The 27,369-nt window shown below is 38.9% G+C and overlaps 2 long non-coding RNA genes across 3 annotated transcripts in view; both read right to left on the bottom strand.

Annotated features, from left to right (window-relative positions):
• Positions 1 to 27,369, bottom strand: part of LOC135480185 (uncharacterized) — a 58,902-nt gene that overhangs the window by 20,997 nt on the left and 10,536 nt on the right. The window lies entirely within an intron of this gene.
• LOC135480665 (uncharacterized) lies at positions 9,886 to 24,854 on the bottom strand. 2 transcript variants are annotated; one of them, XR_010445952.1, is made up of 4 exons: positions 24,781 to 24,854; positions 13,270 to 13,369; positions 11,252 to 11,337; positions 9,886 to 9,920 (listed from the first exon to the last, which is right to left on the bottom strand). It is a non-coding gene; the product is annotated as an uncharacterized LOC135480665 (long non-coding RNA). The 2 variants fall into 2 exon arrangements; XR_010445951.1 differs by lacking the exon at positions 24,781 to 24,854 and having other exon boundaries at positions 13,270 to 13,456.

Genomic DNA, 27,369 nt, shown 5'->3' with positions numbered 1-27,369 from the left:
TATTATTTGGCTATCATCATAATGACATCTGCTCCTTAACAAACTGAAAAGTGTCTCACACTCATTTGAAAAAAACAAAAGGGAAAGTTTTCACACAATGCAGAACAGTTACAACATTTGAATTGTTTGTATTACTTGATATAGTTTTGTGCAAGGCTCCTACACTTTAAACAAAACCATAAAACTTAAGTCAAAATTTCCATTATCGGCAAACACCGACGATTGCAGTTTATATTCATGTTCATGCTTTGAAGTTAAGAAAAAATTCAATACTTAATAGATGCGCAGTGATCTCAAAATTTCAAGAATCAAACACATTCACAGTTACTGAAGATCTTGTTCATGCATCGAGGCTGAAATTTGTCACTTTTACTTCAAATGATCCAAACTTAAAACAGTGCCACAATGGTGGGGGTGGGTGACTGTTTTCCCACCTCGACCGATGGCAAGACAAACATCGCCATGGGACAGCTGTGCACATGCTTGGCCAGATGAAAGTAGTCAGGTGGATACAAGCTTGAAGAATTACGGACAACACCTTTATTTCTATCCATGAATTAAAATGAAGAAAGCATCAAGCCATAGTTGCTTACAAACCTGTAAATTCCGAAACTGTCTCAAGGCATGTTCCTGTCATACCTTCAAGCTTATAGCTTATGGCTGCTTCTCCAGCTGTCAGCCACACTGCATCGGTGAATGCATTATACAGGGAACAGGGTTGTCTGTTCACAGTCCCATAAATAAATGTACCAAATCATCATGCAAATGTATTTTACCGATAAAGACCTGACTGACGTTAAGCTCCCGTAAAAAACTGGGTGGGTGTCCAAGGTCGTGGTGTGTTGTCATCTCATTGTAGAAGTGTTCTATGTTCCTGCTCCATTTCATTTCAGAAACTGTTCATTATACATGTAAACATACTCGGGACAAGGTTTCCTAAACTAACACATGTTCAAACCTCGTTGGAAAAAAAAAGTCAACACAGTTGTGAAATCTCCCACCAAATCTAGACTAGCAGACGGTGGCTGAAAATTTTATGTACTGTCAAGTGCCTAGGGAAGAATCTGTGCACTATATTTTGAATTTTGTCACTAAACCACTTCAGTAAAGCCATCAAAACATCATGTCCCGGTATAGGTGTATTACAAACATATACATAACACTTACATGTAATCTATTTACCACGGGTAGAATTCAAAACAGTTACCAAAGCAACAGGTGATCCGATCGGATCTCTGCCATGATTGATTAGTCCTACAAACAAAGATAGACCTTCAAAGGCTATACCCAGAGCTTGGCGAAGTGGCGATTTGTATATCAATACAACTTGGGTGTTTATATTTGAATACATTGTCAGTTTCGGATAGACCCTTCCTCCCCAAAATATCCACACAAAGAATGATATTGTTAGATCACGAAAGCCTCCATTCATAAGTTGTAAAGACGCATGTATGTTTGATTACCAGAAGAATCATTTAATGCTAAGTCTAAATTCTGAATTTAAAGGTGGAGCAGCGCAGTGGCTAGTTATCAACCTACCAAAAAAAACCACACACTCTCGACTTGGCCCAGTTATGGTGGGTCAATCGGATTACACGCAAGGGACAACTAATTTCACCTCACGTTGCATCGGCTCACACTTTATTGAGAAGGACCAAGGTCTGAGTAGAATTATAGTGTATTACTAATGTTTGCTGTACCTACACGTGTGTTGTTGGTTTGCTACACAAAGTCTTACAGATGAGCTTGTATAATAAATTAAGTTGTGTAATAGGTTATTAAACAGTTTCGCAACTGTTGTTACCCGCGGTGAACAAATGATAGTGCAAAAAGACAACGTGGCTCGGGGAAATTACCTGAGCGATGGGGCCTACAGTTTTGCCTTGTGTGTTAACTCAGACTGACCAGTCAAAGCTTACTCCGCCCCTTCACTGGTGAGCCAGGCACATGCCCGCCACTTGAGATGTGCCGACTTTCTATATTATCTACGGTCGTATAGGCGAGAACCATCAACCACTCGCGTCCGCTATTCAACTTATCTGAGCAGATTCCCCTACAGCCGATGACCTTGTTTTTTCAACTTTCCCTCGAGCATCCCTTCCACAAGTGCTGCTCAGCTGGTCCAAAAATGTCAACGAATTACGGTACATATAAACACTTACAATAACACACCTGTGGTTGCATGTATCTACAGAAAGAGAGACAATAAAATCTGAACTCAAAACACTCATGTTAGTAATGAAAATGTAAACTGAAAACACTTGGCAGAGCCTATGATGTTAGGGCATAAGGAAAACTTAAAAAATTGCCGAAAACTGCACAAAACACTGGTACTTACATCAGATCACAGCCTTGACCTTACACTGGTTATAATTACACGCATGAAAAAGAAGAAAAGCAACTAAGACTAGCTGAGAATCTGTACAAGTTTTATTCATATCTTCATGTCACAAGTGTCAAAATTGTCAAAAAATATTAGTTGCAAAGAACTACATTTCTTTCCCAGTATTTTGGAAAAGTAATATATCAACACTTGTATGTGGTTCATTAGATGGACTAACCATGCCCACAAAAAAAGAAACTAAATATTCCAGTTGCAATTACATGTAAATTGGCTAAAAAGAGCACACCAGTGTATGATGAGATGGATGAATGGATGGACATTGTTTAATATATAAAGCAGAGATTTCATCTTTCATACAGATGGGGGGACAGACATTGTTATAAAAAGCAGAAATTTGACCTTTCATACAGATGGATGCTGGATGGATGCATGGGTGGCTATAGTTATAGAAAGCAGAAATTTGACCTTTCATACAGATGGATGATGGATGGATGCATGGGTAGCTATAGTTATAGAAAGCATAACTTTGATCTTTCATACAGATGGACAAATATCGCTTTAGAAAGCATAACTTTGATCTTTCATACAGATGGACGGACAGACATTATGATGACATACCGTACCTTCTAAATAATTTCAGACACATTTTCAGAAAATGTATACCACGATGCCTTTCAGTCGTATGCTCTCTGTGGGGAGTAAGGGATTACTGGTACTTGATCAGTGACAGCTGTCCATGCCTCTGTCACACCTCAATGAGACAGACTACCATGTTTTTAAAGGTTCTCTTTTTGTGAACGGTTGTAAGAGGCAGAAATGCACTCGGTGATGCGATGTCAAGATGAAAAACAAACAAAAAACAAAAAAAAAAAAACAAACGCACAAAGTCCATGAAGATGGGCTAAGCACATGTTTGTAATTACCGGCTTTTCAGAAGTGGATGTACTCTCATAAACATCACTTTACATGGGGTGTATGTTTTTTTTTTTTCAATTTACTGCAAGGAAGATACTAAAAAACTTTGCAAACGTCAAATACAGTAAGAGGGAGAAATTCTGGACAGAAATTTAATAACAAAGTTAGTGTGGGAGCATCTGTAACCCTTAGTGATTTTACTAGATAGACTCATCTGATATACAGTGAGCAGCACTTGGAGATTGTTCCATTCACCATAGGGGTGATTGACCAATCCAAGGCAGGTGTTGGAGATTCCTGCTGATAAAGGCCTGCTTCCAGTGAATAAAGGTTTTATTGCCACATTAATAATAAAACCTGATTCAAAAGTTTTTCTCACAGTCGGTAACTGGTCATTCACCAGCATATGTACATGTAGACTAGGCCTGCCGATAATTTGAGAAAGCTGCTTAAAAATACATTATCAGCTGGATACATACAAGTCTTGATTTTTTGCAATCCATATACCCAGATACACTTTGCATATTTAGCCTTACTAACGTTCAACTGAAGAGTTTGTCAAGCTGCTTCAGTTTATTTCCAGTCGGAATGAACTGAGTGAGGTTTCAACAGAATGGGATATTTAGGTACCTGTTAATATGTTTATTGATAGCGTGTCATACTCTGCATCACTTGTAACTTTTGAGCATACCTTTAGAGTGATTAACAGATAAATACATATGAGAATTTGACAATTCTTCTCTTTACTTCAGACATTTGTTAGGACACAGAACCTATACATTTAGGTCTTACGTCTGAAATGACATCTGAGCCTCGCATGTCCCAGAGCTGCAGGTGCCAGATGAAATCTAAATGGTTTGTATTCTCGTCCGGGTACTGGGAAATCAGGCCTTTCAGCATTTCAGTTGGATCTAACCACTTGAACTTTCTGTGCAAACTGTTTATGCACTTTCTGTCAAATTAGCACTGCCTTTCACAGCAATACTTACTCTTCAGAGATTGATATTCTCTTATGGTTGTCTGGTACATAACAAGTGAGCTTTCAATTAAGCCATTTGAATGTGTTACAAAGCCCTGTTTATCTAATTTAATGACATATATGTACATACATTACTATCTTTTTCTTGAAATACCTGTGGTAATATGTCACAAACTATCTTTTTTTAAGTAATCTAAAAAGGTTGTGGCCCCCACTCCTAGTGCTCTTCACTGAGACGAGTTGTCAGATGTATGTCATGTTCCCGCCAAAATAGACATCTGGTCAGTAAAGTCTGCCAATATGTCCGGCGCTCGTGCTTTACCGCCACGGGTGTTTTATTCACATATGTAAGCCAGCATTGTTAATTCAATGATTGCATAGCAATCATCCACGTCCTATTCTTATTTGGGCCTCATACACGAATGGCGAGGAAGACAAGAGGTCAGTAGATTCAAGACAATCCGGCAGATGTAATGCCTAATGCAGAGGGGTGTTCAATGTTCACCTATAAATAATGCCACACTACCATCTACTTTAAATATCGGATAACAGAGTTTGTAGGACACAGCCGGAAATGACATTGTGTGTGATATTTATTTTTTTTTTTAATTTTTAAACTCACGTGTATTCTGAAAAAGCACACTGTGAGCTGCCGTGTATAAGCTGTGGGGAAAGGCTGGCTTTATACAAGTATACCTGGTCAGACCTACACTCCAGCGGGCAGGCTGAGATTGCCGGCAGTGAGCGCCTCGCGGGACACTCCTCTGATCTACCTGCTTACTCTCGGTGAGTGTCAATTAGCAAGTGTGTGTAATTATTAAGAAGGTACGGTAATTCCTTGTCTGTAACACAGTGATTGCATAAAAAGGTTAATTTTCTTTTTGCTTACCTGGGAGTCTAAGGAAAAGGTACACGTCTCCCTGTTCCTTCTTAGCCATGATCCCATACACCTTTGGATCCAGAGTCTGAAAAGTGGCCAGGACTATCTCTGGTAGCCATCTTAACAGGTCAGCTAAGGACACCTGCACACAAGAAATATTGGAGACAGCCAAGCATGGAACAAAAGAAATCATAAATGTATATAATCGGAAGTCCATTACCTAATAGTGTGCAATTTCCCTATGGCTAGTCTCCACGGCACTTTACACATTTCTTCCATCTCCAAAACATTATGTGACATATCTATGAACATTTTTTTTCTTCTCTACTGTGCAGCTAATGTTTTAGAAATGGCTGACGCATGGTGGGATCCAAACGCGGTTGTGTTGACTCAAATAGACTTTAAAAAATTAGGACAACAGGGAGTTTTGTGAAAGGCCAACAATATCCTTGACAGTAATTGTTTTAGAGTTGCTTGGAAATATAAAAATCGTCAATGGGTTTAGAACTGCATAGCAACAATGATTGGCCAAATCTCCGTTTTTAAATATGGAGTTTTTGATTTCAAGGTGTGGCTAGTTCTTGTAGCAGCTGTTTACATTAGATTTCCTATCATTTTCCTATCTGATATGATATACCATCAAAACTGAACCCTACAATAATCAAACAGCATTACCCTAAAGCGTGACAATTAATCCCTTGATTTTAGTGCAGCTACATGAACACCTCGCCTCCCCCCAATGCTAGCACATATCATTACCACACCTACTTCAATATACATATAGAAGCATGATTGCCAATGTCCCCCACCCCCCCAAATGTTTTTCCCCCAAAAGGATGTTGTTGCACTCCTCTCTATACACATTCAAAAGTTGCTGTGAAGAAAACATTCATGTTTTGTCTTTGCACCCAGTAGCTTGGTTTATAGCATGTACTTCTATATATTCAATGTAAACTACATGTATGATATTATGTTCAAGGAGAACAAAATGTAAAAATTATGCCAAAATCAGATGGAAGAGCAACAAAACTTATTTTCCAGTATGCATGGTTGTTAATATTTTTTTAGATTTTTTTCTTCAGGAGAAAAGGGTATTTGATAATATCTATGTATAGTATGGTATTTGGAGCCACCTTTTTGGCACTTTTAGCGTTGTTGCATAATAATGTTCTAAATGTTCTTGTTACTTGGGTTAATTGTACCACAAACTGTGCCCAAAAGGCTCGGATATATTAGCGTCTGATTATTCACCCACCTTATACAGCCCAAATAGTCGTCCATTCACGCGGTCCAATGCCACTCGCACCCACATAGGTGTCCCGTCATACCACATAATGTTCTCCAACATGGTAGGATTGCGTAGTATGACATACTCTCGGCCTAGTCGAAAATTGCTTGTTTCCTAATATCAAACAGATCAGAAGTTGACATAGGCATACAGCAGACCAGATGCTGAAACTGTTTCAAAGGTTATTAAAAACTCTCAAAAATTCAGCTCTGAAGCTGATCTACAGGATGATGAGTTAACCACAAAACCTCCACCCTCATCATTGCATTTACCCCATGGCCTCATGACAAAGTATATGTAGGTCAAAGGTTAGTTGCACTGAGCATATATCCCCTAAGACTGTTGATACCATCATTTCATGGAATCAAACGCTGCATGAGAAGTATCAGTGAAAATGGATCATAATGCCTTCAATTCTTTTTTAAGGTAATGTTCCAGTAGCTACATTACTTAGCTTATAGAGTGCAAAGTTGCATTAACTTCTTTTTCTTTCAGGTTGTTTACCTGTTGTTCTGCACGTAGGCAGGCGAATGTATTGAGGAATAAAAATTTCACTCTCAACAAATTGAGTTTAATATCTTGGATTAAATACAGACATGATGTTTATTTTATGTACATGTAAGTGAAACATAAAAAATACAAACCTCAGATTGAAACAAAAGTATGACTTGCAAATACATAGCGTTCATCCATGCCTCGAAACACTCCCAAAAGGCTTGACCAGGGTTTCGAAATAATATCACTTTGGAACGGCAGTTCTGTATTTCACCTTAAAGTGAACATAAATTCTGTCACTATATATACACAGAAAATATGATAAAGGACACAGTTTAACAATGAGGATTTGGCACTGACGGAGAATTCACTCAGGGTAGCCATGCTGTAGAAGCCCTTATGAACTCAGCCAATCACAAGCGCTGAAAGTAACTTTGTCAGGTTGAGCTGGCCAGAAAAAGATCTCGGGATAGTCACTGCTTGAAGACAATTATTGTCACTTTGCATTATTTTTCCTTAGCAAAGTCAGATTTAAAACCAAAATGTCTTCCCAACATCAGAATGAAAGATTCTGTTTTAAATCAGAAGGTCCTGCTATGCTCAGTAAATTCCCTGAAGTCGCTACAGCAAGCTAGACCAAATGCTTACAAAATTGTAGGATGAGGACAAACAGGATTGCTAAAACATGACGCTTGTGTCCATGAACATCGCCCTGACCAAGCGCCAAACTAAAAGAAACATTCTAGGAGAAATCTATTGCACTAGCTCCTGAACATTGTAGTGTGTTCACTGGCTTAGACGAATAAACTGTCATGTTCACTGAAGCCAAGCAGACTTTGATCTGTAAGATTGATAAATATGTTTTTCTCATTGTTGTCCTTGTGCAAAACTCTCCGTTGTCGTAATTTGATTTTTGAAGTCTACATCAATTTCTCCCACCATACATCAGCCGTTTCTTAAACTTTTACTGCATAACAGACAGAAAATAATACATGGCTGTACAGATATGTCACACAAGTGTGTTAGAAATCAAACGAAAGCATAAAGTGTCACGGAGACTAGATACAGGAAGTTGCGTACTTCTAGGTAATGGACTTCTGCTTTTATACAATAAAGCTCTTAGTGGTTGTGTATTCAAAAACATATTCAAGGCACTTACTAAGTATTCAGCCAACTATTAAAAGTGTAGCTTTTGAAATCCAGCTCAAACAATGAGACTGGGCGTTCTTATCAAGCTAATACAGCATCAAGTTGGCAGGCTGAAAGGCGAAGTGCAATGCTTTGACTTTCACAAAAAACTATACTGTTAATTAACAGACTTTTTCAGTTAATATTTGATAACATTACAGATGTTTCCATTGTGCACATAATTTATTTACTTATTTTTAATATAAATCTTTACTATATTGTCTCAGGTAATCTTTCAGTATGGAAAATCTCCAGTGCTGACCTTTCCTTAGTTTTTAGAATGTTTTAGAATTGGTGGCCCAGCTGTCATTAATGTTTTGAAAAAATGGACTTGTTTTTGTGATGATTGTCAGATTATGAGCTAGGACAGCTTTATTTGACATCACCGCATTTCAAAATAAAAGACGGCATGCCGACGCGGCGGAAGGACCAAGGAGCCTCTCACCACTGCCGTCGCTGTGAGTTCAAGTCAGGTCATGTTGGCTTTCTCTCCTGCCATACGTGGGAAGGTGTGTCTGCAGCCTGCGGATGGTCGTGGGTTTCCTCCCACCGTAATGCTGGCCGCCACCATATAAATCAAATATTCTGAAGTACGACTTAAAACACTAATCAAATAAATAAATAAATATATTAAAATCAAAGACAAGAGTGGTGGAACTTACAACTTACAAAGTGTTCAAATGTTGGTGCTTGTTTCTGGCCAAATTAACATAAGCTACAAATGGCATGCATGCATGTAGGTAATATAATACAACAATGTAACAATGTAACAATGACCTTAATGTATTTACTCTCATACCTTTCACCTTCAGTTCAACTACCTTTGCAGTTCACCTTTTATTATTTTAGTTGCCAAGGTGACATCTGAATGTCGGCTGAAACACCTTTATTAAGCACAGAGCCATCCTTTAATAATTTTTTGTCCGGGTAAACCAGCTCAAGCTATCAGGAAAAATAGGGTAAGTCAGAAGTTTTTTTTTATTCTGGTCTCTGAAGAAGGCAGAATTTCTAAAGAAATCAACATTAAGAAAAAATGTACAAGAGAAGAAAATCCATCACAAGTTAATTGCTGGCCCTTTTTTACATGCTGGCTAATGAAGAAGTATTACAAAGATAGTATTGAAAAAAAAAAAAAAAATTAAAAGATCAGAAAATCCATTACATGCCCACTAAAAGTTTTTGACGAGCTGGAATTTTTTAGAGGGTTGACCAGGTTATCTCCAACAAACCCATTTTAGATGATGAGAACTGATGTTAGATGACACAAAAGACACCTCTAATAGACTCAAAGTCGTTTTCCACATACTGCTAATTAATTTAGGAACTTGTTCCCCTACCAAATTCTAATTGTCATTGAATGACTGCCAGAAATTCCTGTGAACCTTTGAGTTCCATTGTTGCTAGCCTTCAATGAGTTACCTCCCTTGTCGCATACATGACACCAGTTGTAATATATTAAAATGTCAAAGAACGAATTTTTTACAAGTGAACTGAGCTACATACAAGAAGCATGAGTACAATGAAGAAAAAAAAAACAATGCAGCTGATAATCACTGTACCCGATCAACAGAGTTTGCCCAGATTCACGGGCACAAAAGCCCCTCTTAGAGTCAGAATGTAGAAATTCTCTGTCAGAGGCTTGGATTGAACCTACACCTCGTGAGTCCTAAAGTGTTTCAAAGGAAAGTGCCTCTAAGTCACTACAGTCACCACTCGTTAAACCACAAAAATAAAAATACAACCTAGGTCTACCTTTCAGCATCAACAGTTTTAAGCAAATACACTGTTACAATTACCTCGGCGGGCGTTCAATCTCCGTTCTTCATGACCTCTGAAAACGATAATTTTCACATTGTAATACCCTTCAAATACAGTATCAAGGACATTATTATTCAATTATATACTACTAAGTACATGTAGTGTGGAAAAAAAAACATAATGCAGATTTATTTATTTATTTGATTTGTGTTTTAAGCCGTACTCAAGAATATTTCACTTGTACTAACCAACTGAGCCACGGAGGCCCCATATAATGGAGATCAGTTGCCAAAATAAATCATAGTGCACATGTATCAGTATTTTGATTTCCATGCTGATTTTGTGATGGACATCTTCAAAGAAAATGATTTGTCAGAAATTAATAATGTCACAAATGACAAGTTTTTTTCCATCATAAATATCACTGAATTAAATATTCCACAACTATGTGCTGGGCTTGCAGGAATGACTCTAAACCTTCAATAAGAACTGTGGCCTGTAAAGCAAATAGCGCTCCATGCACGTTAGTACCATGGCGCCATAAAGTATATACCTACACTGTACATGTAGTTGCACACGTTACGTTGGGTGCACTTTGTGAAACAGGTAGTCAACATAAAAGCAGAAAAGAGTTTGACAATATATGCCTCACCCTATCTTCAAATTACATTAGCAATCACCTGTCCCAACAAAATCAACTACTTCTGTTTTGAATTTTGAACAAAAAGGTTGGAAATCAGCCAATTGTAGGAAAATTCCCATGCCTGATTTTCATTATTGTATATGCCTGCCAATGTCAAAATGTAGTGATTTACCTGTAGGGTAAAAATGATTACTTGTACTATCATAGCCCTATATCACTGCCACTATTTGGCAAGTTAGACCTTTTGACACACATACTGGCTAATTGCTTAGAATCACCAGTAATGACCTAGAGGAAACCCATAATCAACACTGATCAATAAAAACATTCTCAAACAATTAAAGTAAAGATTAAGACATTCAAAATATGATAATTGATAGTAATGTCAGTAGTTATCTCCCTTGCATGCTTGAAAATTATCCAGTTTACACAAGTGTCATGCTTGTGTGGACTTACTAGTAAGAATGCATGGCAACACCTACCTGCAATTAATAACTGAGACAACTATGACTAAGGATAGACAAATTATTAGGTGCCCAGCATTAGTGTACTGATGCAATCAAGGGAAGTACAGAGGTGTTCAAGGTAACCTTATGGAGCAAGACAGCTATAATTGCACACATGATTCCCACAGTTAGGGGGATATATAGTTTTAGGGTTGAAGTTGACAAATTTACTACATAAATAGTAAGGAAAATTAGTGCGTTCACATAACCTATAACAAATACAATCAAGACAGGACCTTATTGGTCAGATCATACCTTGCTAGATCTCTGTCCATCTTTGTAAATTTCAAGTGCCAAGATGCCGGCCGCACAAGTTGGTGAGCTGACACACGAAAATAAACCTGAAATGGCAAACAAAATAAAACTCCTATCTTTTTCATCAGAACAGGGTCATTCCTGACCCATTAATCTATTTAAAATATAATGACAACTGCCTCAAGTCCATTGACCAATAGACCAATGAGTTCACACTGTACTGAAGTACATGTAAATTAATGATCCACTGTCCAATGAGATCACAGATACTACAAGTAAAACATCCCACTGACCAATGAGATCACATGTACTAAACCAGCTTCCACTTGTTACAGCAATGGATTTCAAGAAGAACTCCAGAATAACTGAAAGTTACTCAAAAGCATGAACTCCTTGAGTCCGTAAAGTCACGCATAAATTTAAGCCATGCCACAGCCTTACATCACAAGAAAAAAAAAGAAATGAAATCTGCCAAACTGTTTACTTTTACTTTAGCCTGCATGTAGGCCAACATTACGGCCAAAATGATGACATAATGCTATCACTACGCGAGTCTTCCTACACACATCGGTATGTTACTTAGGCACTGTCACAGAGAAGATTTTATTTCTTTGGCTTATGAAAACTGAAAAATAAAATTTAATTTCATTCGTGTTTTTGTCATACTCAAGAATTTTCCACTAATATGACAGTCATCATGTCCATGCGTGGAAGAAATCAAAGTGCATGAAAAAAATCTTGACTGAAAAACGCAGCTTCTTTTGAACCCAGGACCTCCAAGCTCATTGAGCAAGTGCCTGAAAATCACACTGACACCAAACATTTCAACCTTTTGTGCCAGCGATGGCCCAGGACACCCATAATGTTTTCATATTTTAGTCGTGCATTTTGTTGGAGATCAATGCCCAATTCTTCAGTCATTATTATGACAACTCAAAAAGATTTATACCCAGGCAAAAAACATTTCAAAAGTCACAATGAGATCAACATTTAAAATTGACTCGCCATGTTAATTCATACGCGTACATCCAAACAAGCCACAGTGACATTAGAATGTGAATGATTTCAACTGAAATTTTTAGTTAACACATTTATACGTTTTCAGGAAATATATACATGATTACATGGGAAAAGCCTGCATGTCAATACAACCATTTTATACACCCACTGAAATGTTGGAAATATAAGGATAATATTTTTTTTACACAAAAAATGTTACCACAGCAACTGTGTAACCAAATGTCTAATCCCAATAAGTTTTGAGGCTGCTTCGTCTTTAAAAAAAAAAACACAAAGTGACCCAGTCTTACCGTCTAGGGATTTGAATCTGTGATCTCTGAGCTTGCAAGCCACACCACTACCTCTAGACAAAAGGAGAATTCCCTTCTGCCTGGAGGTAGACCAGTGCTTATATTCAACCCTGTTACATTCATGTCTACGTTTTTCCATGTCATTTCCATGCAACTTCCCTCAAGTCCACATAAGTGTCGCATCCTAATTACAAGCTCCATGTACACCTTTAAACCTGCTTGCCACAGGAGTCCCCACCAGACTTGTCAGCTGGAGATTCGAACCAGAGATCTCTGAACTTCCTGTAAAAGCTTTCTACTTTTTAATTCCTTCAGACTCTTTAATAAGTTATTAGATGCTGTGGACAGTATCAATTCACGAATTTTTAAGGCTTAAAAACAAAGTTTCAATTGAAATTAAAACAGCTGGTTAAAAAAACATGATAAAAATTTAATTCATACAAAGAAATAGTGTACTTATCATCTGTTTAAATTATAGTTAAAATAAGTAGTAATTAAGTTTTAAATAAGTATTTAGGTATTCTAGTAATAATGTATAGTTTCCTTGGTCGTGTGCATATAGTTTTGGCATACCAACTATCAAACAATAAATCTGTATTGCAGCATCTTTAAGAGAAATTAACTGTACTGGGTATGGTAGTACTTCTCTGAGGAAATAAATCATAAATTTAGTTTCATGAAATATAAGAAAAAACACATTTGCCATACCAACAAAATTCCTCTCCTGATGTCGTCTGTTAATAGAGGCTAGGAGCTCAGTTGTCTGCTCGCTTAATCTTAATTAAAACAGTAACCGCCGATTCTCACCCTGTAAGTAAAGAAAAATATGTATATAAACAAACTACTGCCTACCTTAGGCTTACATGTACATGTACATATTTATTCCTTGTTTTTGATATGAGGATTACAGTCAATATCACAGTCAGATAGCAAAACCTTTTGTAACGGCCTGTTACTCAAATAAAGCCTTGAGCAAATATACTGCAACATGATAGGAATATAGCCACAGCTTAATATGGTTATTGCGGAATTAGGAAGTACATGTAAGTAGGATCGGCAAGCCTACTGCAGCCTGTCTTTTGTAAATAGAACTTTACCTCATGATGAACAAAGAATAAACCACTTCAATGGTCTATTATTTGAAACCTCCATGTACATGTTCAACTATGCAAACATATTCCATATGATAGAGTTTCATCTACACTAATGCTGCCCTAACTTTTCAATGACATATTCAAGTTTTTATTGTGACCTGGAAGATAGAGTGACAGTTTGTGGCATGAGGTCATAGACAGGCAACAGTATGTTGTCAACTTTTTTTGGCTTTACTGTGCTAGTTTAAACTAAATGAAAAATTCTTGAGACTATCAAGCTAAACATCAATCAAATAAAGAAAGAGTTTGTAAACGTGTTTTTCTATCAGTGTAAAAGGCACACACAGAAGTACAAGACCAAAATGTGACGGGTTAAAATGCTTACTCCCCTGTCACATTCACCAATAAAATATTTCTAGCCCTGTCCACGCAACTTATCTGTATATTTATATAGTACTCCACTAGAATGTTCAATGTTATACATGTGTAACCGGGCTGGGCTACATTAGACACCGTGGGTGCCTTAATTTAAAGACAAAAGTCCATTTCTCCTTTTGAATTGCTGTATTCAAGGGAAAAATGTAGCAGATAGAAAACAGTGGCTTCACAGTGTAATATCACTATAACATAAAAAACACAAGTGTTAGCTCTAATTTTTGTGCAGAATATTTACAATGAATCATGTTTTTACAGTGTATTGAAATCTTACAGTGTGATAAGTCTTACAGTGTATCAGAACATTATAATGTAACCTAGCACCCACAAGGTGAACATCACGACATCACTGCAGCCTTGACTTCATGCAATCAACTGAGCAATAGCAATAACCGTACATTCATGACTTCAACACGTCGCTTTTGTGAACAATTGGTCTACCTCCAGATACTCTTAACACAGTACTGCTTTATGCACTCACGACGGTAGAGAAGTACCATATTATTCACATACATCTACCAGCTACTCACTTCTTCAACACCGCGACGTCTGAGCAAGTTGGTCGATGGTGAGTTGCTCAGACGGAACAGATAGGGGTGCCCCCTAACGGGCTGCCAACAATATGGTATGGGGAGATAACGCATATACCATTTATACAGTGGAAGGAGCTGTCCCTCGGCCTACACATCAATGCTAACTTGCTGATCACATTTCTGAGAATTTAGTAACCTGGTCTGAAATCAACAACAGCACACATGCTCTAGCTCTATGTGGGGTCAATCACAAGGCATACATACACTATCGGAGAACTCACATTCCTGTATTGTGTTTTATCCTTGCGTCAATGACAAGGCATACATACTATAATGGAGAACTTACATACCTGTCCTGTAGTTCACCTAAAGTTTAGTATTTTTCAAATAACACATTCTTGTTTTGTTCCGCCTCATTCATTCATCTTATAATGTTAGCTACTTTACAGCCTACATCAAAACGGAAGTCTAACATGTTAGACAACACGGTAAATAGATGATAAATAGTGGGCAGACACGATAACAAGGTAATATCTCATGCAGAGAAAATGGGGTATGCCTACCTTGCAGCTGGCTCAGGAGAAATTACTCATAGAAATGTAGTTCGGCTGTAAGTCAAGTGAGTCTACAACGCTCCACGTGTGGTTTGACAGATCACAGGGCACACAGAAATCCGTTTTACACGGTATGTGGCCTACACGAATTTCTATCATAGGTCATCGCTCATGGAAAGCATTCTTTTGAATTAGATTTATGAAATTTCTTTAAGCATGAATCTTCACAATGGCCTGTTTAAAATTTGGTATCAGAATGTTCAATTTTTCCTAGATATGTTTTGAGCGATGGCCTCAGTATTGACCCACATAAACTGCGGTATCGAGGTAATGTGATCAAGTCTGTCTCGTTCAGAGGTTACATAATACATGCTTACACAAGTTCTCGGCTGATAGACTATCTCGAAACTTCTGGACAAGCATAAAGCACATAAACTGCACGGGGTGGACTACAGGGAGAGACATCCAGGTGGTGCTGCTGGAAGGAAGTCTGGGGGGGGGGGGGGGGGGTATCGAGGTAATGTGATCAATTCTGTCTCATTCACAGAGGTTACATACATGCTTACACAAGTTCTCGGCTGATAGACTATCTGGAAACTTCTGGATGAGCATAAACCACATAAACTGCACGGGGTGGACTACAGGCAGAGACATCCAGGTGGTGCTGCTGGAAGGGGGGGGGGGGGGGCGTTACCTGGAAACTTCTGGACGAGCATAAACCACATAAACCAAACCTACTTTACACTCCATCTGAGATACACAAAAGAAAATCTGATGTCTCCAGTGCTTCCTATCAAGTACACACCTACATGAATGTAGCATTTACACTGTATGGACAGATTATGTTAGTCCCAAACACCTTACAGCACTTGCTGCGCACTCCACCTTTCCCTTTACATCATTGCCACCAACAGAGAAGCTTAACCTTCGAATCCTGGGAGACGCACCTTACAGACTTGTTTTATAGGCTTAGCCTCATCACTTGTGTCCTTCCGTGAAACTATTTAATCTACATTCATCAATAAAATTGTTTTAGGTGTTGGTTAGAATGATGTTGTACATATGCTAAATAAAGAAAGTGTATGTATATGAAGTATTGTTAATAGACACAAAGGTTGAGACGGATTGTTTGTGTTTTGTGACATCACTTCCTGCCTCATCACCTTGATTGCAGTGATCTTGCCGTTGTTCTAGATTTCTGTACAAAATTTGCTGATGACGTAAGGTAATTTGCAGGAATGTAAGGAGCATGTTACATCCCATGAAACCTGTGGACTGTCCTAGTGATATATAAATTAGTGAGAGATAAATTTTTCCAGACTTCTGGTCTTTATAAATCTATAGTCTGAATATAATGGCTGTATACATGTAGTAGGTTGAGAAATATTTGGATACCCGATAATCATGGCTGTTCAACCTCTAGACATGTAGTTTAGAGACCTCACCATTTGCCGAAGTGGTTAAGAATAGATTGCAGCGTGAATACAATGACAAGAGGGTAAACTGAAATGAAACCTATTTCACCCAGTTAACCTGTGACCATTTGCCAGCTATCACACTATCATTGCTGCTCTGGTTCTTCTCTCTGTGCTGTATACCTTAACTATATTAAAAGAATGTACAGCGCATGAATGTACCAAATCAGCGTTGTAACGTCTCCCCTTAACCATCATTACACACACTTTTGTAACCGTCTTTCAGTAAAGTATCATTTCTAGAGAAAGAAACCCTCCAGGCTATACCTCCAGTGTTTTTCACCCATATTTTGTATGTATGTTGAAGGTTGAGCAGCCAAGATTATGGCGTATTCAAATATTTCTTAGCCTACTGTGACCAGTCAGTATACTTGAACTACTGTAACTGTTCAAAAAAAGGGCTTCGGTTGTTGAAAATGTTAAAGATTTACAGTAGGTCAACATATACATGTATATACACATATACAAAATAAAACAGTCACATATACATGCCACGTACACGCAGAAGGGTATGATGGAATGATGGAACGTTTGTAAGGGTTCATGTGTTTCTATTCATGCAGTACCTACTGATCACCAGGATATCACATAAATGTAACGATGGAGACCTAGCTCAGTTCTGCAACATGTGATACACCTTCCCCCTTCCCATCAGCCTCTGTTACCCCCCCCCCCCCCCACTCCCCCCCCCCCTCAGTCTGCCCACATGGCCACAGATTGAGGAAGATGCCCATTCTATTCAGCTAAGCTGCATAGTTATACATACACTTGGTCTGTCAAATGATTTTAACATTAAAAAAACACAGCATTCTTTTTTATTTAGCATGGTATATATATTATTCACTCATTTGACTGGTGCTTTAGGCGGGGTCTCTGTGGCTCAGTCGGTTAGCATGCTATCGCAGCATAATGACTCAGGAGCCTCTCACCAATGCGGTCATTGTGAGTTCATGTCCAGATCATGCTGGCTTCCTCTCTGATTGTAAGTGGGAAGGTCTGCCAGCAACCTGCGGATGGTCGTGGGTTTCCCCTGGGCTGTGCCCGGTTTCCACCCACCATAATGGTGGCCGTCGTCGTATAAGTGAAATATTCTTGAGTACGGCGTAAAACACCAATCAAATAAATAAATAAAATAAATGGTGCCTTAGGCTGTACTCAATAATATTTCATTGATACAATGGTGGCCAGCAATATGGTGGGAGGAAATCAGGTAGAGCCTGTGGTATATACTTTATAGAGTATGATATGTTTTTAATAGAAGTTTATGAAGCTAATACTAGAAGAATTTGGCAAAAAAACTCTCTTTGAGTTGAGGCTTGGATTAAGCTAGATTATCTTAATCCCAGGTGAATGACCTTAAAGTTCTCCAAGGACTAAGCACATTTTGCCTTCTACTGCTACATGATCTTAGAAATGTCTCGTTTGTTTGGAAGGTAGGATAATATCCAACTGGAAAAGATAAAGTTTCAGCACTAAAACTAACATTTTTTGATATTTATTTTAAAAACTTTGGGGGGGAGGGGACATTTTGGGGGCAGATTGTTAACACCATTACCAATAGTAAAATACAACATCCACTAGAATGTCTGCCTCAATGTTAACCACCATTTTGAGTATAGTTTTCCAACAGCTCTATTCATTAGTAGACATCAACCAACATGGTTTCCCTAAATTATATGTCTTACCTCAAAGCACATTATTTGCCAAAGATATAACCGCCACCATTTGTCAGGGTCTGCCTGATAAATGATCCCCTGACTCACACTTGTAACAATTTACTTGTGGTGTCACAACAAGGCCAAGGTGGTTAGCGTGGTTAACCAGACAGCATGGCGGCGTAATGACCCAGGAGCCTCTCACCAATGCCGCCGTGACGGTGAGTCAGTTTCAAGTCTTCCTCTCTGGCTGTACATGGGAAGATCTCCCAGCAAACTGTGGACCTTCGTGGGTTTCTCCCCGGAATTTTCTCCCACAATGATGCTGGCCACCATCAAACCAGTAAAATATTCTCGAGTACAGCATCAAACACCAATCAAATAAAACAAAATAAATATACTGCAACATGATGGGAATACATGCAGTAAAGAACACATTGACTTATATACATGTAGCTGTGTAGGTTTAAAATGCAGTCAGGTATTTAAGACAAATCAAGGTGTGGTAAGTTAGTAAACAGACTTATGGCAGGAATGGTTTAGCAGGAATTACATGCACATGTACATAATAGTAAGCTAGTATTCGAGACCGCGGACGTCTGGGCATTTGCTGTTTTATTTGCGTCAACACGTATACTCGCTCACACGCGTCAGTGAAAACATAACATGGAGTTCATACAAAATCTATTTCACAGCCTCAAAAGTTCAAAACCAGGTTTTGCTGACACAATTTATATATGCTGTGTACAATGTTCTGTTGTCTTACATACTATAATTTCTGGTGATTATCAGCGGTACTTCTCTGACAATTGTTTAATGTTGTTCATTTCCCTATACCCTCCCATGTTATCTTTCACCTCGTCCTCTGCTTACCGCTGACTTGTATGAGCGACATGCCCAGATGTCCGCGGTCTCGATTAAGAGGCATTGCATGCAATACTGGGGAAAATAGATATGAAATATAAAGCCCAAGTAAGGCGTGGGGGTGGGGTGGGGGAATGAAAATGTAAATTAAAATGAGGCTAGGTTTAGGTAAAGACCACAAGATTTAGCAGTACAACTATTTAAAAATATACAATTCTTTAAAAGCTTTGATGCCATACAGTTTACAGCTAAAGCTTAATTCTCCGATAAGTTCACTGTTCACAACCAGGATATGTGAACTGATACAAAACATACATTGTGTAGCCTTGAATTACAAGTGAAAATCTGTGTTTGTAAGGTACAAATGAAAAGATAGGTCAAGAGCTGAACATTATAACATATAAAGTCCTGGCCATATAAAGATGGACTTTCTAATTACACCTATGTATGAACAATGTTCACCTAAATAGATCGCATTCCTAAATATTTTAATGCGATTGTCATCTTTATGTGATGTTTTGGTTTAACATACAATACCAACCTTAACATTGCGTTAGCTGTTATTAGACGCCAATGCTGATGCTCGGGGTATGACATAAACTACAAAGGTGCTAGCTTGTACAGGTAGAGTTATAAAAATTTGTTGCAGGGTGGTCATCCACAGACCCACTGAAAGGTAGGCTCAGTCACAGATCAGCTGACAGGCTAACTTATCCATGGACCCACTGACAGGCCGACTCACCCACACACCAACTGACAAGATGACTCATCCATGGACCCACTGACAGGCGTACTCAACCACACACCGACAGGCCCACTTACCCACAGACAAACTGACAGGTCCTCTTACCCACAGACCAACTCACAGAGAGACAAACAGACATATCAATCAACTAATGTGCATTTTTCAGAGAAAAACATGTACCAAGAAGATGTGATTGGTATTTGTGTGTACTTTACAGTTAACTGGTTGTTAACCTAGGTCACATACCAGCCTGTTGAATAATAACTTGTGAATGTACATTTAAGTTAACCAACATCAAACATACAAAGTTTCACTTCTCAGGTTATATCTTAACCCCATTGTTCAAAAGTACAAGAGAGGCATGCATATCTAAAGATTGTATATTTTGGCAAATAAATCCCCAACAGGCCATTGACAATAGGGCCTAGGAGCTCTAGTAGATTGTTCCCTGAATATAGATGTCATAGCCCAAATGAAGACTTGAATACAAATCTCTTAAAAATTGGGGGCTTCCGTGGCTCAGTCGGTTAGCGCGCTAGCGCAGTGTAGTGACCCAGAAGCCTCTCACCAATGCGGTCGCTGTGAGCTCAAGACCAGCTCATGCTGGCTTCCTCTCCGGCCGTATGTGGGAAGGTCTGTCAGCAACCTGCGGATGGTTGTGGGTTTCCTCTGGCCTCTGCCCGGTTTCCACCCACCATAATGCTGGCTGCCGTTGTATAAGTGAAATATTCTTGAGTACAGCGTAAAACACCAATCAAAACAAAACAAAAAAAAACTTAACTAGAATGGATCTGCGAATAGCAGATCCTAGGCCGGGATCCCGGATCGGATCGATGACGTTTTCATCTTGACGTTCTGTGTTCGAAGGACACATGTTCCACATGCACGGCTTTCAAAGATTCCATGCAACCTTACACCGTTTGTCATTGAGGCAGTCGGCCGGTCATTTGCATTCCCTCGAATAGATCGGCGACCTTGATGATGCTACGCTATGCCCAGTGAAAAACAGTCGTCCCTTGGAAGGCTTAACCCGCTATTAGTTAGAAATAATGCAAAAACACGACCAGTGTAACAGCAAGTTTGTACATTCACATCTCAATCCACGACCTGCCATGCACAGACTCACTGCTCCACTGATAGCTCGGCCATCGTTAGAAAGTCAGCACTTGGAGCTGGGCACATGTCCATATCTGTCAATCTCCCTGGACTGTTTAACGTATAGTAAAGAGGACGAGGTCTGCGCAAAACAAAGCTAACTTTTACAGGTCCACGTCGTTTGCTGTTGTAGTTAGATCTCTACGCCATCTAATAGAGTACTGGAGTTAGATGGGAACTGGAATCAATGTCATCCTACAACCGTTTCGGGAGATCACGGACAGTGTAGCCGAAAGCATCAGGTCAAATACTACAAACCCAGTCCAGTCCCCATCTAACTCCATGTTAAAGCAATAGGATTAGCACCTTTATCTAAACAAAAAACGGTGTTGTCATTTACACGCTTGTAGCGAAAAAACTATTGATCGGAGCTGAAATCCGTTGACGAATGCTCGAAAGAGCATGTCTTGGGCTACAATTTCGTGCAGGTTGCACATTTCTAGCTCCCAAAGATCTCGAGTTACAGGTCATTGAATTTACGTAACTTTTTTGAGTTTTTTGCTAATATCTCAAAAAGTTACACAGATATGCAAAAAATACAAGCAGATTCAAAATCAGCAGCTCAAGATACACCAGAATGCGTTGAGAACTATTGAACTTTGAGAACTTTTTGTGACGTCACAAATTCGACCAATGGCGAACTTCCAGAATTTTGACCGAAAGTCAACTATTTTCGCAAACTTTAAAGAACTCGTAACTTACTAGCTGCATGTCAAATTTGAAACCGATCGGTTTAGTGGTTCTTGAGAAGAAGATTTTTAAAAGTTTTAAACAAAATCCAATATGGCGGCCGAACCACGTGACATAGCAATAAAGTGGAGAATTTGTCCCGAGATATTCACCACCAGAAAATGTGTGCAAAATTTCAGATCTGTATGTTGAACGGTAAAAAAGTTTCCATGCGAAAAAGGTCGGTGAAAAAAAAATAATAATAACTAGAATGGATCTGCAAATAGCAGATCCTAGGCCGGGATCCCGGATCTGATCGATGACGTTTTCCCCTTCACGATCTGTGTTCGAAGGACACATCTTCCACATACACGGCTTTCAAAGTTTCCATGCGACCTTACACCGTTTGTCACTGAGGCAGTCGGCCGGTCATTTGCATTCCCTCGAATAGACCGGCGACCTTGATGATGCTACGCTATGCCCAGTAAAAAACGGTCGTTCCTGGTAGGCTTAACCCGCTAATTGTAAGAAATAAGGCAAAAACACGACCAGTGTAACAGCAAGTTTGTACATTCACATCTCAATCCACGACCTGCCATGCACAGACTCACTGCTCCACTGATAGCTCGGCCACCGTTAGAAAGTCAGCACTTGGACCACGGCACATGTCCATATCTGTCAATCACCCTGGCCTGTTTAACGTATAGTAAAGAGGACGAGGTCTGCGCAAAACAAAGCTAACTTTTACAGGTCCACGTCGTTTGCTGTTGTAGTTAGATCTCTACGCCATCTAATAGAATAGTGGAGTTAGATGGGAACTGGAATCAATGTCATCCTACAACCGTTTCGTGAGATCACGGACAGTGTAGGCTAAAGCATCAGGTTAAATACTACAAACCCAGTCCAGTCCCCTTCTAACTCCATGTTAAAGCAATAGGATTCCTGTCTTTTTCCAAACAAAAAACGGTGTTCTGATTTGAACGCTTGTAGCGAAAAAACTATTGATCGGAGCTGAAATCCGTTGACGAATGCTCGAAAGAGCATGTCTTGGGCTACAATTCCGTGCAGGTTGCACATTTCTAGCTGCCATAGTTCTCGAGTTACAGTTCATTGAATTTACGTAATTTTTTTGAATTTTTTGCTTATATCTCAAAAAGTTACACAGATATACAAAAAATACAACCAGATTCGGAATCAGCAGCTCAAGATACATCAGAACACGTTCAGAACAATTGAACTTTGAGAACTTTTTGTGACGTCACAAATTCGACCAATGGCGAACTTCCAGAGTTTTGACCGGAACTGAACAATTTTCGCAAACTTTAAAGAACTCGTAACCTACTAGCTTCATGTTAAATTTGAAAGCGATCGGTTCAGTGGTTCTGGAGAAGAAGATTTTTAAAAATTTTACACAAAATCCAATATGGCAGCCGAATCACGTGACATAAGAAAAAAACAAAAAAAATACCCCTGGAAAATCTCCGCCAGATTGTGTGTACAAAATTTGAGACGTCTATGTTGAACGGTGTTAAAGTTCTGCTGCTCACAAAGTCGGTGAAAAAAAAAAATAATAATAATAATAAGAACTAGAATGGATCTGCGAATAGCAGATCCTAGGCCGGGATCCCGGATCGGATCGATGACGTTTTTTCCCTTCATGTTCTGTGTTCGAAGGACACATGTTCCACATACACGGCTTTCAAAGATTCCATCCGACCTTACACCGCTTGTCATTGAGGCAGTCGGCCAGTCATTTGCATTCCCTCGAATAGATCGGCGACCTTAATGATGCTACGCTATGCCCAATGAAAAACGGTCGTTCCTTGGCAGACTTAGCCCGCTAATTGTAAGATATAAGGCAAAAACACGACCAGTGTAACAGCAGGTTTGTACATTTACATCTCAATCCACGACCTGCCATGCACAGACTCACTGCTCCACTGATAGCTCGGCCATCGTTGGAAAGTCAGCACTTGGACCAGTTCACATGTCCATATCTGTTAATCACCCTGGACTGTTTAACGTATAGTAAAGAGCACGAGGTCTGGGCAAAACAAAGCTATCTTTTACAGGTCCATGTCATTTGCTGTTGTACTTAGATCTCTACGCCATCTAATAGAGTACTGGAGTTAGATGGGAACTGGAATCAATGTCATCCTACAACCGTTTCGAGAGATCACGGAGAAGGTAGTCGAAAGCATCAGGTCAAATACTACAAACCCAGTCCAGTCCCCATCTAACTCCATGTTAAAGCAATAGGATTCCCATCTTTTTCTAAACAAAAAACGGTGTTGTCATTTAAACGCTTCTAGCGAAAAAACTATTGATCGGAGCTCAAATCTGTTGACGAATGATCGAAAGAGCATGTCTTGTTCTACAATTTGGTGCAGGTTGCACATTTCTAGCTGCCATAGTTCTCGAGTTACAGGTCATTGAAATTACGTCACTTTTTTGAGTTTTTTGCTCATATCTCAAAAAGTTACAAAGATATGCAAAAAATACAACAAGATTCAGAATCAGCAGCTCAAGATACATCAGAATACGTTCAGAACAATTGAACTTTGAGAACTTTTTGTGACGTCACAAATTCGACCAATAGCGAGCTTCCAGAATTTTGACCGGAAGTGAACCATTTTTGCAAACTTTAAAGAACTCGTGACCTACTAGCTGCATGTCAAATTTGATAACGATCGGTTCAGTGGTTCTGGAGAAGAAGATTTTTAAAAGTTTTACACAAAATCCAATATGGCGGCCGAACCACGTGACATGAAAAAAAAAATGGAGAATTTATCCCTGGAAAATCACCGCCAAAATACGTGTGCAAAATTTCAGACCTCTATGTTGAACAGTAAAAAAGTTTCCTTGCTAACAAAGTCGGTGAAAAAAAAATAATAATAATAATAATAATAATAATAAGAAAAAACAGAACGATTACAATAGGGATCCCGTTCGGGAGAACGGGATCCCTAAAAAACAGAACAATAACAAAAGGGATCCCGTTCGGGAGAACGGGATCCCTAAAAATTGTAAATGAACTTACATGTACATGTACCTATTCTGGCAGGTTGTCCGTCACTTTGTAGAAAACCTTGTCTGGAAAGTCCGCTGAAGAGATAATTTCAACACACATTACTGAATTTCACCTTAATTAAGGTATGCAAAATGCACTTTCAGAAGCACATAATGGCTTTAAAATCATACTTCTTATGCAAAGACTTAAGTTTTTTTGATAAGAAATTAATCAAACTTCACAAAAAGCTTTTAACATACTCAAGTGGCCCTTAAGGAGGATGAATGAAGAAAAATCAGAGTGTCACCTGGATAAAACTACACTTCAGTTGAAATACAGTTTTCACATCATTAAAAATACACTGATATTCCCCATTAGAATCAACGTAAACATGTTCACAAAACAATCATAAATCATTTTACAAAGCTTTGATCATCATACACTTTAAGAAAGCTTTAACACTAATTAATTAATGGATCCTCACATATAGGATTGCTTTCCTTTCAGAAGTTCGCTGAAATCAAACGTTTAATTTAACTGGACTATCCTTTCAGATGACAAATTAACCATGGAATTTTATTCCCCAATGATCAGTGATAAATCATAACCGCACTAATTGTTGACATATCTTCTACAGGACATACCTGGGATTAAGACAGATGTCTATCCTAATCCCAGGACTTACAGGATGAACATTTTGATATTGCCATAACTACTTTGACAGCAGAGGTGTAAATGTTTGACATAAACATTTGTTGTTGTTGTTTTTGGCCTGTCTAACCTTTCCTTTAGGCATCACATCAAAACGTTCAGCACACGTGCAGGTATTCTGCGCGATATGTAAAGTAAGCATAACTCCACAATTGCCTAAACCACTCTAATTACCAGCCATAATCAATTAGTATACCTCCCCCCACCTAATTGTCACTCAATCCTGGCCTCGCCTCCAGCATTGCAACTATCCAACTTCTCTTTCCACATTAGCACAACATGATTTCCGCCTAGAAAATTACTTGCGGATTCAATTTTGTCTACAAGATAGGCCTGCTGACTGCGGTGCCTCACTTGTTTCCATGTTACAAATTGGTACAGTTGCTAAGATCATTGAGATAGAATCTATTCCTCAGCACGTTAAAAGCACCAATCAAATACATTTATAAATAAATAAATTTACCGATACCTATACTGAGATTGACTGCTTAGGCCTGCCCTGTGTAGCCCACATTTGACAAAAAAATGATGCCATTGTGCCATTAATCCCAAATGATGTAAATATCCCAGACAGCAAAGGGTTGCGGCTCCCATGTGGGGATAATACAAGCTCACTGGCCCTTGTATCCCCACATTTTCCCATTTGGGCCCCATGTCATTTTCTTCTGGCAAGGCCAGAATTGGCTAACCCATGTATTTCCCAAATGGGACCCTTGTCATCTGCCATAAATGTAGCCAACATGGTTAAGCCCCAAGTAATTCCCAAATGGGACAGTTACTCTTTTCCACACACATTGCCTACATGGTTAAGCCCAAGTAATTCCCAAATGGGACAATTATTCTTTTCCACATATGTTGCCCACATGGTTAAGCCCAAGTAATTCCCAAATGGGACAGTTATTCTTTTCCACACATGTTGCCCACATGGTTAAGCCCAAGTAATTCCCAAATGGGACCCTTGTCATCTGCCACAAATGTAGCCAACATGGTTAAGCCCAAGTAATTCCCCAATGGGACAGTTATTCTTTTCCACACATGTTGCCCACATGGTTAAGCCCAAGTAATTCCCAAATGGGACAGTTACTCTTTTCCACACACATTGCCCACATGGTTAAGCCCAATTAATTCCCAAATGGGACAGTCATTCTTTTCCACACATGTTGCCCACATGGTTAAGCCCAAGTAATTCCCAAATGGGACAGTTATTCTTTTCCACACGTTGCCCACATGGTTAAGCCCAAGTAATTCCCAAATGGGACAGTTATTCTTTCCACACGTTGCCCACATGGTTACGCCCCAAGTAATTCCCAAATGGGACAATTATTCTTTTGCACACGTATAGCCCATACGGTTAAACCCAAGTAATTCCCAAATGGGACAGTTAATCTTTTCCACACATATAGCCCATGCGGTTAAGTCCAAAAGTAATTCCCAGATGGGACTCTTATCCTTTACCACATATGTAGCCCAAACCATTAAACCCAAATAATTCCCAACTAGGACCCTTATCGTTTTCCACACATGTAGCCCATATTGGTAAAGCCAAAATGGGACAAATATACTTTTGCATACAATTACATAAGTTATTATGATGAAATAGTATATATCATCAGAGCATGTTTTGTAAAAGGCAGCTGGTAGAAACGGATATAGGAATAATAAAGTGTGAGAGGAATGTTGCATTAGTGGGTGGGTACATGTGACTGGTGTGTAGTAATTAATTTCAGTCAGTAAATAGTTATATTTGTCCATGACTTTGAAATACTTTCTGCACTCAGGAAACCATCATATACATGTATATTCATCATTATATATCTAATTAAAAAATTGCATATATTTATACATACCTTGTCAATTCAGTGTAAACTTTCACCCTACAATTGGGTGTCTGCATGTGCTGTGCTCATG

The sequence above is a fragment of the Liolophura sinensis genome, chromosome 13 (genome assembly GCF_032854445.1).
Source record: "Liolophura sinensis isolate JHLJ2023 chromosome 13, CUHK_Ljap_v2, whole genome shotgun sequence".
NCBI classification, from domain to species: domain Eukaryota; kingdom Metazoa; phylum Mollusca; class Polyplacophora; order Chitonida; family Chitonidae; genus Liolophura; species Liolophura sinensis.
The sequence above is the reverse complement of the archived record's forward strand: the minus strand, read 5'-3'. Positions and strand labels throughout refer to the sequence as shown.